This window comes from Sorex fumeus, unplaced genomic scaffold, assembly GCF_029834395.1.
Source record: "Sorex fumeus unplaced genomic scaffold, SorFum_2.1 ptg000035l, whole genome shotgun sequence".
NCBI lineage: Eukaryota > Metazoa > Chordata > Mammalia > Eulipotyphla > Soricidae > Sorex > Sorex fumeus.
In genome coordinates, this window is record NW_026606092.1 from 501,375 (window position 1) to 516,606 (window position 15,232).

The window sequence follows — 15,232 nt, forward strand, 5'->3', positions numbered from 1 at the left end:
AATAGCAGAAAAATGTAGAAGTTTGATCAGAGAGACTGGTGGGAGCCAGATGTTGAAGGCTCTTTTTTTCGGAAGGGTCACTATTGTTGTGGGGCCACTGGTGATACTTGGGAGCCACCAAGTCATCCAGGAGTGCTGGGGGGGAAGCATAATGTAGTCCTGGTGATCAAACCCAGGACATCAACACATGCATAGCAAGTACTGTATCATTTGAGACAATCCTTAACTCCTGAGAAGGTCCTCAGAGCCACTAACATATTTGCCAAGAAACACTCATACCATTGGTTTAAGATCCAGAAGTGGAGAGGAAGAACACAATAAAAACCTAAGAGAAACACACATTTTAGGAATTACTGGAAGAAAAAGAGCTGGGAAGACAAGCAGAAAAATAAAAAAAGAACAAGTCCCAAAAACATTTTAAGAAAGAATAAACTGACACACACTGCAAGAAAATTGAGGAAAGGATAGAAAGTTCAAGATGGCACATCACATTTTTGCCACTGAATTCGATGATTACTGGGTGATACCCCCAAGGCGTGAGAAATATCAAGTGACTTCCAGGGGTACACAGTTAACTCCCCATCCATAGCACATGTTTTCTGAGTTTTTCGCTCAGAGTTTTTCCGCTCAGTACTACCTTTGATTTTCTTCTTCCTTCTTCCACAAATCAAAAAGGATCATTTGTGAAATCAGGGAGAAATTAATTATATTTCAAATGTATCTGTTACTGATTGAATCTCTCTGCCTTGAGGACTCTCCCTCCTATCTCTCAAGGTCCTTACAGAGCTTTTACACTCTTATCCAAAAGACAAAAAATTAAGAGGCCAGGATATGATGCAACGTCTAAAGAACCTGCTTCTGGAGCATGAAGCTAAGATTTTTGATGCCTGACACTACATACATAAGCACCACGCACAAACCCAGCAACTCTGCTGTCTGACATCCCCAGTGCCATAGTCGGGCCTAGGCAAGCTCTGCAACTGACAGTCCAATCCCCAGCAATCACTGCAAATTAAAAGAGGTGTGGGCAGCACAGCCAAAAAGGCCACCCCTACTGAACACAAGTACATGCAGCACTGCAATTAAAGAATGCAACCCCTGATGAGCATCACAATCAAATGGGTACGAACCACAACCAAGCAAATGGGAGACTTTCATTATCATATGTCAACTAAGAGAGGGAAGAGGGAGAATAGTAAGTTCTGACAGCATCCTAAGTTCCAATGTTGCCTTGTGTTTTCATTGTATTGCTTTTGGTTAGGTGTTTTGTTGTTGCTGTTGATATTTTTGTGGGGTTTTGTCTGACTGCCTGTTATTGTTTTAGGATTTTTTTAAGTTCTAGGGTCACACCGAGTGGTACTAAGGGCTTACTCCTGGATCTGCTCTCAGGAATCACCCTTGGCAGGGCTCAGGGGACCACATGGGTCCTGGGGAGCATATCCAGGTCAACCACATGCAAGGCAAGTGCCCTACCCACTGTACTATCTTTTTAGTCCTTCCAGTGAGTTTTTAGGAAAGACAAAGTTTTCGTAGATACAAAATATGGCTTTGGTCATTATTAAAGATACTGTAATACTGGGACTGGAGCTATAGTATAGTAGGTAGGGCGTTTGCCTTTCATGCGGCCAACCCGGGTTTGATTCCCAGCATCCCATGTAGTCCCCCAAGCCCTGCTGAGAGTAATTCCTGAGTGCAAAGTCAGGAGTAACCCCTGTGTATCACCGGGTGTGACCCAAAAAGCAAAAAATAAAAAAATACTGTAATACAAATGTTATCAATATGAAATATACAACAGCATCCATACAAAGGAGGTAATCAATCAAGGGAAGAAGAAACTAGTTAATGTAATTAAAAGTCTATCCAAGGGCTAGAGTGAAAGTTTTGCATATGACAGTCATTGGCTTCAGTCCCGGATACCACACAGATTCTCAAGCGCCACTGGGGTGGCCCTGGTGACTGCCAGTCAGTCGCACCAGGCTTGAGCAGCATCTCGTCACTAAGCCTCCAGATACACCCATGAGGCCATGCCTCCCTAGGAGCAGTCACAAGCATCACCAGGAATAGCTACACATGCCACTGGGGAGTCCCTCACTCCACTAAAAAAAAAAAAAGTCTATCTTCAGTCTGTACATTAGACAAAATTACAAAATTAATTTTACTAGCAAAATTACCTTCAGGGATTAGAAGGATGAAGTTCAAGAAGTAGAGAAAATGCCTTTCATATGTGAGGTCCTAGGTGTGATCCCTGGCACCGCCTGGTTCCCCAAGCACCTTCCTGTATGGCTGGAAGTCCCTAAGCACTGCTGAGTGCACCCTATAAAAAAATTCTTGGACTGGGACCAAAACGATAGTACAGTGGGTAGGGCATTTGCCTTGCACGCAGCCCACTTGGGTTCGATCCCTGGCATCCCATATGGTCCCCTGAGCACTGCCAGTAAATTCCTGCGTGTGGAGCCAGGAGTAACTCCTGAGCAAGCCACAAAAAAAAATTTTTTTTTTAAATAAATTAAAAATTCTTGGGACCAGAGTCATAGTACAGAGGGTAAGGTGCATGCCTTGCACATGGCTGACCAGGTTTGATCCCCAGCACCGCCTATGGTACCCAGAGCACCATCAGGAGTGAACCCTGAGTGTAGAAACAAGAGTAATTCCCAATCATCCCCAGGTGTGGCCCCAAAACACAGAAGTTTCTTGGAATATGAAGCAGTAGTAGAATGTATGCCTTGCATGCATGAGACCCTGAGCTTGATCCTTGACACCACAACAAAATTACCTCTTTTTTATTTTTTTTTTTAGGATTTTTTGGGTCACACTCGGCAATGCACAGGGATTACTCCTGGCAGTGCTTGGGGGACCATATGGAATGCTGGGAATTGAACCCGGGTCAGCCACATGCAAGGCAAACGCCCTACTCACTGTGCTATCGCTCCAGCCCCACAAAATTACCTCTTAAGATCAAAATAGAATTTGACTAGTCTGTAAACCTAGTTCTTTCTTTTCCCAATACAGACTCACAATCAACAAAAACTAATGAGAAATTAACTGAACTGTTTTCGGGTCACACCTGGCAGTGTTCATTTACTCCTGGCTCTGTGCTCAAGAACCACAAACACTGTTGTGTGCAAGGCAAGTGTCCTACTTGCTGTACCATTTCTCTCTGGCCCTAAAACCACGTTGTTTTAAGCTCTACTGATAATCTACTTATCTTTGCACGTCTAGTTCTATAAAATAAAGACTTAGACTGGGGTCTTTCAGAACCTTAATGTACAAGAATAAGATTATAATCTTCATTTATTTGTAAAAAGATTTTGAGGTCTTCAGTGTTAAAATATCTCTAAAGACTTGAGCATGTGGTTCAGTGACAGAGTGCCTGTCTTGTAGATGTGAGGCAACAAGTTCAAACCCCAGTATAAACCTTCATCAACAAGTATATTCCCTGTGGTACTGTTATCATCCCTCCCCAGACTTCAAGACCTGCAACCATTTGTATGCGAGTACCACAACCAAGTGCGTGACCCCCAAACACCACAACAGCAATATTAAAGGGAAGGAGAATCAGAGGATTGTTCAGCAGCTAATAGGGGTCTGTCTTGCCAGCATGAAGCTATGAGTTCAATCCTGTACCTGCCCAACTGCAGAAACACTTCTGTCTGGGATCGCCACACCACCAGTGTGTGATCTCTGGAACACAGCCAGGTATGCTTGAACACTGAAAGTAAAGCAACACAACCAACGTTCTGCAAACACTGCAGCCAGGAGTGCAACACCCTGTGAATATAAGAGCACCACTGGCAATGTGCATTGGTACAATTAAATGAGCACAACCCCTGAAAAACATGTGTGCCAGCACAACTAAAGTGTGCAACACACATGAACACAAACCCATGGTCTCATGTGAGAGCATCACAAACAGATGTACAATACTTGGTGAGCACAACCAAGCATGTGGTACCCTCATCATCACAACAGCAGCAACAAAGGGAGGGGAGGAAATTATCATGTATATATAACATATAAATAATCAAGAAAAGAAAAGGGAAGCAAAACTAAGATATACTAGGCCCGAGAGATAATACAGGGGGCAAGACACTTGTATTGCATGCAAACAACCCAATCCTCAGCACCATAATACAGCCCCGAAGTACCACCAGGAGAGATCCCTGAACACAAAGTCAGGAGTACAACCACTGGGTGTGCACTGCTCAGATATACTGTTGGTATCTACAGAGAACACTAGTTTAAGCTAGGGAAGAAATCTTTTTTTTTTTTTTTATGTGTACACCTAGCTATGCTCAGGGTTTACTCCAGGCACTGGCTCTGCATTTGGAGATCACTCCTGGGGAATTCAGGAGACCATATGGGTGCTGGGGATCAAATCCAGGTTGACTACATACAAAACAAACACACTGGGGCTGGAGTGATAGTACAGCAGGTAGGGTGTTTGCCTTGCACGTGGCCGACCAGATTCGGTTCCCAGCATCCCATATGGTCCCCTGAGCACCGCCAGGAGTAATTCCTGAGTGTATGAGCCAGGAATAACCCCTGTGCATCACCAGGTGTGACCCAAAAAACAAAAAAGAAAAATAAATAAAACCCAAACACACTACCCACTGTATTAATGCTCCACAGTCCCTAGGGAACAAATCTTACAGAGTATTAACAATTAGTGTCATTTTCCCCTTCAAGAAAATACCCAGCTGGGAATTACTACAAGTGTGTGTGTGTGAGGTGGGGAAGCGGCTGCGGAGGGTAGATAGGACAGAGGAGGGCCCAGTATGACAACAATAGTTGGAAATGATCACTCTGGAAAAGAACTGAGTGTTGAAAGTAAATAAAGAGATATACATGTGAACCTTTTAGGGATCTGTATTGCAAACCAAATTGCCCAAAGTATGGGGGGGGAGAGGAGGTGCATGCCATAGAGACAGGCTGGGTAGGGAAGAGTTGGGAAGGAAACGGGACATTGATGCTGTAAGATTATACTGGTGGAAGGATGGGTGTTGGAACACTATATAACTGAAACCAAATCATGAACAGCTTTGTAATGCTCTATTTCATGGTGATTCAATAATTAAAAATTTTTTAAAAAGAAAATACCCAAAAAGTCCTGAAAATTGTTTCCCAGGAAAAATCAACTGTCTTTGGTCACTTTAGAGCAAGTCACAGTAAGATGAGTAAGCAAGCAATTAAAAGAAATAAAAAGATTTTTTTGTGATTGACTGAGGAGGAATAAAATAAAATGGGTCCTTTAAAAATACTTAAAGTATTTTGACTATTGGGAGACATGGCTATGTGAAGCTTTCGCGCCTTTTCTCCTATCCACTCTCTCTTCTCTAGGCTAGGGATCTCAAATTGTTTGAAGCATGGAAAAGCACTCTGGGAAACTCTGTCAAAACTAAAGAGCTGAAATAGCTTTCCCAGTATTGGTTCAAACAACTGAACAACTCACAAGAGACCCTGCAGAAAAGCAAAAGTAACAAACAAATTTCAGAAGAATCCCAGAATTTTTGTCCTGATATATATAGCCATGTAAAAATGACAGAGTCACTGCCAATCTTTTACCTTTTTTTTTTTTTTTTTTTTTTTGCTTTTTGGGTCATACCTGGCGATGCACAGGGGTTACTCCTGACTCTGCACTCAGAAGTTACTCCTGGCGGTGCTCAGGGGACCATATGGGATGCTGGGAATCGAACCCGGGTCGGCCGCATGCAAGGCAAACGCCCTGCCCGCTGTGCTATCACTCCAGCCCCTCCGCCAATCATTTTAATTAAGAACTTTCAACTTCTCTCTGTGTTGGAGAAAACAGTTATGTACTAAAGAAATATAAAGGGGAAAAAAGAATATAAGGAAAATAAAAAAGAGTGAAAATAGATTAAGGCTAAGATAGTTCCTATCTACAACCTTCAGAAATAAACTCATGCTTAAGAACGAACAGACTGGTTTAAGTGGGGAGATGGAACAGGTACTATACCACTAAACTGATGACCACAAATAACCAATAAAAGACTATGAAATGGAATATTTTCCACACGGGGGGAGGGGTAGCGGGGGGAAGGGTGAAAAAGATGCAGCTGTGCAGCTGGAAGAAAATACCAACGCTACCATGTATGACGAAGGTTGCTATAGTTAGCCCAAGCACCTGTAGTCATGCCACATATTCAAGCCATGAGTCCAGTTGTTTTTTCCTCCTTGTAAATTGGCATCATGTTCTACCAAGGACACTCAGAGTCCCTTATCCAGTCTTACATGGAGCGCAGAAAACTTGAAAACACACACAGTTAGAGCTGGAGATAGCACAGCAGTTAAGATGCTTATCTTCAACAGGGTCAACCCCAGTTCGATCCCCAGCAATATCTATGGTCCCCTGAGCCCTGCCAAGAGTAATCCCTGTGCACTTCCAGGTATGAAGTATAAATAATAATAGTAATAATAATAATATTTAAAGGTGAGACCACAGCAGAGGGATGTTTAAATACCTCTTGGGTATAAGAAAGACTTCTTAGAAACATAGGAAAGGACTGAAAAGAGAGCAAAACAAACATGGCAGGTTTTATCAATCTGTCTAAATTATGTCAGCAATTATTCACAAGGACTAGAGAGAGAGAACAGGCATTAAGGTGCTTGCCCTGCACACAGCTAACACTGGTTCACTCCCCAGTACCCACATGGTCACCCAAGCACCAACAGGGAACATTCAGCAGTCAGGAATATCCCCTAAGCACTGCTGATATGCCCCCACCTCCCACCCCCCACCAATAAAAAAAGAAATTATTCACAAAGCAAAAATTACTAGTATACTTCTATTTTGTTTTGTTTGAGGGCTGTACCAGCAGCTCTCAGGATCTAATACCTACTATGTGCTCAAATGTCACTCCTAAGAGTGCTGAAGGGACCATGAGTACTATCCAAGAATCCAACCCAATCCTGCATGCAGAGTATGTACTCAGACCACTGAGTATCTCTCTGGCCCTATACTTCTAATGCTGTCACACTAGTAAGTGAATGAAATTCAGGCTTAAACCAAAAAACTATCTTCATCACCAACATTTCCACAAAGTGTTAAAAGCTGTGTCTCACCCAGATCTGCCCTTTATTGGGGGGGTGAGGGGTGGGAGGGGAGTTTGGGCCACACCTAGGAATGCTCAGGGTTTTGTTACTCCTGACTGTGCGATCAGGAATTATTCCTGGCAGGTTTTGGGGATCATATGTGATGTCAGGGATCAAACCCAAATCAGTCATGTGCAAAGTAAACACCCTACCACTGTACTCTGGCTCTGACCCCCGGCCCCCACCCCACCCCCACTGTCTTCTTAAACTGAAGGACAATGGCTAAAACTGCTTCCACAAAAAAGTCCCCTCCAAGTCATTCTCACCAGAATGTCAATGAAAGCAACACACGCACTAATCCAGAGTAAAGAACATATAAATGAGTGACAATCACAGAACTTGGGGGAGGGAGGCCCTGCTCTATTCTCAGACTTAATACAATGGAATTTAATTGCTAAAAATGCACCCCCCACCCCAAATTATTTTGTGAGGGGGGAAAAAAAGGATCAGATGTTCCTGAGATGTGAACACTCCATCACTGTTTCTAAATATTCTGAATAGTTTCTTAGTTCAACTGTCCCCACATGAATGGGAGGAGGGGAAGCTAACCCAATGAGCCAGGACAATAAATATTAAAAATTATCTTTCATGAAAAACTCAAAGTGAAGCCAGCCTGCTCAGTTCTCTCAGGCCAAAGAGGTAAAGAAGGTGATCTCATCAGATTCATGAACAAGCCTGAAGTGAAGAATCTAAAGCAGTTAAAATTCAAGCCATGAATTAATCTTTCTCTAAAACTGTGACCCCAAGAGCTTGAGGGATATGGTACTTTCTCTGCATGACCCCAAGGGCCTGACAGGGTACTGGCTTTGCATGCGGCCACTTTGTCTGCAGTCCCAATTCAATCCCTGGTACCACTGGATGTGACCCCCAAATGCAAAATAGTGATCCCCAAAATGGTGGAAACCCCTTCAAGGAGACAGTCACTGCAATGATCCAGGGAAAATTAGTTGCTTAGTTGTGTCTGGAAGGGCACTTTCTGTTTGCTCCTTAAAGGAGGAAGATTTCCAGGAGGCACTGTGATTTTTTCTGTTTTTCCTAAAAAGGGCCGGTTTGGACAAGTAAGACTGAGAAGCTCCATTCTAAAACCATCAGTCCCATTGTGTAAATACACCAAAGTTTCTTTAACCATTCATCTATTCCCGGGCACTCAGGTTTTTTCCAGATTCTGGCTATTGTAAAGAGTGCTGCAATGAACAAACAAGTGCAGATGTCACTTCAACTATACTTTTTTGTCTCTCTGTGATATATTCCCAGGAGTGGTATTGCTGGATCAAATGGGAGCTCAATGCTCCATGGCTTGGAGGCCAGCCACCCATGCTAGGGGAAAAGGGAGCTCAGATAGAGAAGGGAGCACCAAATGAAGGGTATGGGGAGGATCCTCCCAGGATGGGAGAAGCATGCTGAAAGTAGACTATAGACCAAACATGACTGCCACTCGATGCCTCTTTTGCAAACCACAACACCCAAAAAGAGAGCGAGAACAAAAGGGAATACCCTGCCACAGAGGTAGGGTGGGATGGGGGGATGGGGGATGGGAGAAATACTGGGACCCATGGTGGTGGAAAATGGGCACTGGTGGAAGATGGGTACTTGATCGTTGTATAACTGAAATCCAAGCACAAAAATTTGTAAATCTACAACTGTACCTCATGGTGTTTCACTAATAAAAATTTAAAAATAAAAAATAGATAAAATCATCAATCCCAAAGACCTACGCCACTCTCTGCCTTCAAAGTGCTTTTACTCACTTGCAAGAATTCTTATGAGGAGAAACGTATCAGGAACTGACAGCAGAACACAAGAAATCAAGTTCTTCTGATGAATACTTTACAAAATCCTAGTGAAAGTTTAATACTCCCAAGGACTGACCAAGAATGATTTAGAAATTTAAAAGACTGAAATCACGCAAGGATACAACTCACTGGCTGTGTTTAAGGATTAACTCCAGAGAAGGAGGGGGGGTGTAGGGGGGAGGGGTGGGGGAAGGGGCGTATGTGGTACCAGGGATAAAACCCTGGGTCAGCTGCATACAAGCTCATACCAAAGCAAGCATCTTAACCCCTGCTCTATCTGGCTCCAGTCACTAAGTAAATCTTTTAAGCACCAGCTAAATGTCAAGTGCTATGCAACATGGTCAGGGTAAAGCAATTATCAAGGATATCAGTCCTCATGAAGTTTTCTTTTCTTGGGGGATGGGGGGGAGGCGGGGATTTGATGTCAACCAGCTATGCTCAGCCTCACTCCTGGCAGTGCTTAGAGGACCATATGCGATGCCAGGGATTGAACCAGGTTCAGCCTGTATTTAAGGCAAATGTCTACCCCTGTACTAGCTCTCTGACCCTGTTGACTTGCTACTGGGTGGCAGGTGGAATATGCAGTCCATTATAGGTAAAGGAGTAAATAGAGGAAGAAAGCAGAGCAGGAATAGGGCATTATGTAAATGTACCTGGGGAAAAGACTGCAATTTGGGTAGGCCACTGAGAGATCATAGAATGAAGTGCTGAAGGAGGTGAGAGGACAAGACTATGCAGCCTGACAAGGAAAGGTGATCCAGGAAGATCTGAGGAATCTTTACAACCTCTGAGGGCTGCTGTCTGATGCCCTGAAGGAAGAGCAGGAAACCAGGGAGAATGATAAAGCCTGGTATTCTGAGATAGGATACTATTTCCTTTTCTGACTCCTTTCCATTAAAAAAAAAAATCAAGCACCCTCTAAATATCAGGCACTTCTATATGATATAGAAGCAATATTTTCAATTATGATTTAAATTGTGAAGATCCACAGGTAGAGATGGTATAGATCATACAGTGAACACAAGGACAACTGGAACTAGCAACTCTGAAATTTAACTTTTGCTAACAGTTCATCAGGCCTGCAAGAAAAGTTTGCATCTCTCTCAGTCCTGTGGAGAACACAACGGAGTCGATGTGGGAGGTAAGACAACTAAAAGGGAACTGAAGGGGGGGAGGGTGTCGGTATAAAGAGCTGGAGATCTTGGGGAACCCTCCCCTGCCTGGGTGCTCAGGGTACCTGCAGCGCTGGGGATGGAACCCTGGGCTAAAACAGATGCTGGGTGGAACCTTTGGGGCCTATTTGAACTGTTGTCTGTTTGGGGGCCAAAACCGGTGATGCTCCAGACTTACTCCTGGCTCTGTCTCAGGGATTACCCTGCGGAGAGGGCATATGGGGTGCCAGTGATCAAATCCTGATTGGCAGTTTGCGCGGCTCCAGCCCCTATTTATTAATTTGCTCGAGCGGGCCCAGTAACATCTCCATTGGAGACTTTGTTGTTACTGTGTCTGGCATATCGAATACTCTCGGTAGCTTGCCGGGCTCTCAGGGGCGGAGGAATCGAACTCGGGTCGGCCATGTTGGCTACATGTAAGGCGAACGCCCTACCCGCTGGGCTATCGCTCCAGCGATAGCCCAGCGGTAGGGCGTTTGCCTTGCACGCAGCCAACATGGCCGACATTTATTAATTTATTTTGACTTTTTGGGTCATGCTCAGGGATCACTCCTGGCAGTGCTCGGGGCACCATGTGGGATGCCGGGACTGAACCCGGGTCGGCTGCATTCAAGTCAAAGGCCCTCCAGTCCCTATTCAAGCTTCTTTTAAATCTTGATGCCTCAGGTTCCAAGAACAGGTGGGTTATAAGGTAGTATTAGAAGACAGTAATAATAATAATATTAGTAAGGCATTAGGAAGTGAGTGGATCCACAAACAACTAACACCAATGTCAATTTGACTCTCGAACCCAGTGAAATGCTAAGGATCTGGGACGCGCCCGCCCGAAGGGGCACCTTTCCCCAGGCCTCTCGCTCTCACAGCGGCCTCTAATCCGGTCTGTTTCCAAATCGGAGACGCAAGGACGTCCTCGGCGGAGCGGAGCGCGAACTGACAGCTTCTCCCACCTGTCTGGGGTTTCCTCCGGGGCCTTTTCTCCTCGTGGCCCGGGAGGGACTCGCTTCGCCTGACCAAAGGCTCTGAAGGCGCCGTGGAGCTGCGAGGTTCAAGGCGGCGAACGCCGAAAACTTTGGGTTCCCGCAGGCCACTGAAACCTCCAAGTTTCCAGGGGGCTCGGGAGCGAGCGGGGCTTGGGGCGTAGGCCCGACTTGGAGGCCCCCGAGAAACCCCGCCGGGGGCCGCGGCCGAGCAGCCCGGCCGCGCGCGGCTCCCGGAACCCTCCGGCCTCGTTCCCTCCCGCGCCACGGGGGCCTCCCGCCGCCCGGCCGGAGCAGCCGGGCACGGGCCCCCCTCGAGCGCGCGCGCCCGCCCGCCCGGGGCGCAACAGTTCTCAGTCCCGAGCAGCAAACAGGCCACAGGTGGTGGCGGCCCCCACCCCGCCCTCCGTCCCGAGCCCGGGGGCCGCCCTGGCCGGGGCGGGGGTCGTCCTGCCCGGCGCTCGGGCTCCGGCCCACGGCCCCCGCCGCCCCCGCCCCCGAGCCCCGGACGCGGCCGGCTCGAGCGCGGGCACCTCGGGCCGCGGCGGCGGCGAGGACCCCCGCGCGCCCACGCGGCCGCCACGCCCCCTCCCCACGGGCCGCCCGCCCCGCCGCCCCCTCGGCCGGAGGCGGCCTCACCTCGCGCGGGCCGCAGCGGGGAGGGCGCCCGAGTCTCCGCCCGCCGCCGGGCCCACGGCCGCTCGGCTGAGGCGCGGCCCCGACGGCCGGCGGCGGCGCGCTCCTGGGGGCGGCTCCTCTCGGCGGGGGGCGGGGGCGGGGCGGGGCGGCGGGGAGGGCGGGGGAGGGGAGAGGGGCTCGGGGAGGAGGGGGAGACGGGGGGCGGCGAGCCCGGCGGGGGAGCAGAGGGGGAGGGGCGCCGGAGGGGAAGAAAGGCCCCGAGTCCGCCCCCCGCCGCGGCCTGCGCGCCACGTCAGCGCGTCGCGCGTGCTCGTCACGGCGCGGGCGCCCCCGCGTCGGCGCTTCCTGCCGGCGCCGCGCCGGCCCGGCCCCGGCCTGCGACGCCCCGGCCCCGGCCCCGGCCCCGGCCCCGGCCCGGCCCGGCCCGCGGCGCCCGCTCAAGCCATCGCCTTCCCGGGGCGCCTTCTCGGAAACACACCTCCGTCCCGAGCGGCAGGTCTGCCCCGGGGGCGCCCCACGGCCGGTGGATGCCGCGGGGTCGGGGGAGAAGAGATCGGGGGAGAGCTGGACGGCCGCTTTCCCCCTCCTTCGTTCTCCTCCTCCTACGTTTTCCCTTCTTCCCCCCGCATCCTTCTGCCTCCTTCTCCTTCCCTCTCCTCCCCCTCCTCCCCTTCCTCCTCCTCCCCCTCCTCATCCTCCTCCTCCTCCTGCGAGTAGGGCATTTGCCTTGCACGCGGCTGACGTGGGTTCGATTCCCAGCATCCCATATGGGCCGGAGTAATTCCTGAGTGCATGAGCTAGAATTTGAGTCCCCCTGTGCATCGCTGGGTATATGACCCAAAAAGCAAAAAAAAAAAAAAAAAAAGAATCAACCGGAAGCTGAGAGGGCCAGAGAGATAGTATAGTGGGGAGGGCATTTGCCTTCCGTGCCAACAGCGTGGGTTCAGTACCCAGCCTCCCCAATGCTCTCCAGCTCTCGGGGCCAGATGTCCGGGCCAGAGCACCTCCTCGCCCCCAGTGCTGTAGGGTAAATGTCCCTGGAGGTTCCTGAGCACCGCAGAGTCAAGCACACCACTGTCAGTCCTATGTTGCCAGGGGGACTTACCCCTTCTGCAATTCAAGGGCACCTCTGACAGTGACCCCAATTTTAAGAATAAAGTCTGGAGAGATTTCAACAGGTTTGCGGACCGCCTGGAATGCCAAGGAGCACCAAGATTGGATTCCTAGTCCTGCCCCTGAGCACCGCCCAAGCACCACTTGGCTAACTGGTGTTAGCCAGTATCACTGGGAGTGTACCCCAGAAAGGACCCCTGAACACTGCTCAGAAGACTCAGAAGCAAACAAGCCCAAAGAGCAACTTAAATTTCCAATCTTCCTCATTCTGTTCATCCTTGAGTCAATTTGATTGTTTTTGTTTATTTTGCCATTTTTTTTTTTAACTTTTAGAGGTATTGGGTCACTCCTGGCTGTGCTCAGGGCTTTCTCTTAGCTATGTGCTCAGGAATCGCTTCTGTCAAGGCTTGAAGGGCCATAATAAGGTGCCAGGAATCAAACCTGGTCAGCCGCATACAAGGAAAGCAATTTCCTCAGTACTGTACCATACGCCCAGCCCCTTAGCCTCACCAAGTGTGATCTCTGAGCACAGAGCCAGGACTAAGTCCTGAACACAGCTGGGTGAGGCCCTAAAAAACAAACAAAGCATCTTGGGGACTGGAGAGGTAGAACAGTGGGCAGGGCACTTGCCTTGCACACCACTGACCAAGGTTTGATCCCTGGCACCCCATACAGTCCCCTGAGCACTGCCATGATTGATCCCTGAATGCAGTCAGAAGTAAATCCTGAGTGTAGTGGGATGTGGCCCAAAAACAACACCAGCACGCCTTTTCCCTTGGCAAGATGATCAGTGAAGATGCTGTCTTCCTTCTGCTAGGGCAATAAAGTAGCATCTCTTCCCAGCAGAGATGCAACGCATGTTGGGGCCTTAGTTTGTTGATCACACGTGCACCCTTCTAGCCTCTTGACCTCATTAAACAGGGTTTCGGAGTATTAATTTTCACACATCCAAGAATGAAATTAAGATGTTATAAATAAGAATCCAGTCCTCTACGGACTGCGGATAGGGTGTTTGCCTTGCACATGGCCATCCCAGGTTCGGTCCTCAGCATCCCATATGGTCCCTCAAGAACCATCAGAAATAGTTCCTGAGTGCAGAGCCAGGAGCATCCTGAGCATCACGGGTGTGACCCAAACGACAAAAATAAGTAAAACCCTATGAGTCACAGAGACTAGTACAGCAGATCGGGAACTTGCCTTGCAGACATCAGAGTTCAATTCATGGCAACCCTATGGTCCCCTAAGCTTCCTAGGAGTGATCCCTGAGCACGCAGCCAGGAGTAAATCCAGAGCACAGCCAGATCTCACCCCACACCATAAACACAGACCTTACAGTCTTGGTACAGAGAGTGGCGAATGAATGGTAATGGGTATGGATGTAGGGGGTTTTTTGAGGATGATGAAATTTTGGGGAGGGATGGGGCGAGGATGAGCGATGCTCAGGAATTACTCCTGGATCTGCACTCAAGAACCACTCCTTGTAGTGCTCAGGGACCGTGTAGAACTCGGGTCAGGCATGTGCCCTACCCACTGTACTATCACTCCAGCCCCAGTGAAAAGTTTTTTTGTTTTGAAGCCACACCTGGGCAATGCTCAAGAGTTACTTCTGGCTCTGCACTCAGGAGTTGCTCCTGGCAGTGCTCAGGGGACCATATGGCATGCTGGGGATCAAATCCAGGGTGGCTGTGTGCAAGGCAAGTACCCAACCTGCTGCACTATCTCTCCAGATCCCTGATGAAATATTCTTAATATTCTTAGCAATTTTGCCCAATTATATGAATATGAAAAAACACTGATTTTGTACACTTAATGAACAGGATCAATTTTATGTTAGGTGAATTATGTCTCAACAAAACTAATGTTTTTAAATAAATATCTTTTGAAAAATAAGTAATTCTACCTTTGTAGCTAGCTGGGATCCTGGAAGAGCCCTTGACCCAAAACCTGCTATTTAGTAGCCAAGAGAAGTACCAGGAGGTTCACTCCATGGCTTGGAGGCCAGCCGCACACGCTAAGGGAAAAGGCAGCTCAGATAGAGAAGGGAGCACCAAATAAAGGGTGTTGGGAGGATCCGCCCAGGATGGGAGATGCGTGCTGAAAGTAGACTATAGACCGAACATGATTGCCACTCAATTCCTCTTTTGCACACCACAACACCCAAAAGGAGAGAGAGGACAAAAGGGAATGTCCTGCCACAGAGGCAGGGTGGGATGGGAGGGGATGGGTGTGGGAGGGATACTGGGATCCATGGTGGTGGAAAATGGGCACTGGTGGAAGCATGGGTATTTGATCATTGTATAATTGGAATCCAAGCACAAAAATTTGTAAGTCTACAACTGTACCTCGTGGTGTTTCAATAATAATTTTTTTTTAAACCTGCTATTTAAGAGGGAATCCAGAAACAGAATCTTCATAAGAATACCACCCCACA

The 15,232-nt window shown here is 48.1% G+C and overlaps 1 protein-coding gene across 3 annotated transcripts in view; it reads right to left on the minus strand.

Annotated features, from left to right (window-relative positions):
* Window positions 1-11,772, minus strand: part of R3HDM2 (R3H domain containing 2) — a 210,072-nt gene extending 198,300 nt beyond the window's left edge. For all 3 annotated transcript variants that reach the window (XM_056117497.1, XM_056117498.1, XM_056117493.1), the window contains exon 1: window positions 11,689-11,772. The gene's annotated coding sequence lies outside the window, so the exon portion shown is untranslated. The remainder of the gene's footprint in view (window positions 1-11,688) is intronic.
* Between the last annotated feature and the right edge of the window lie 3,460 nt (window positions 11,773-15,232).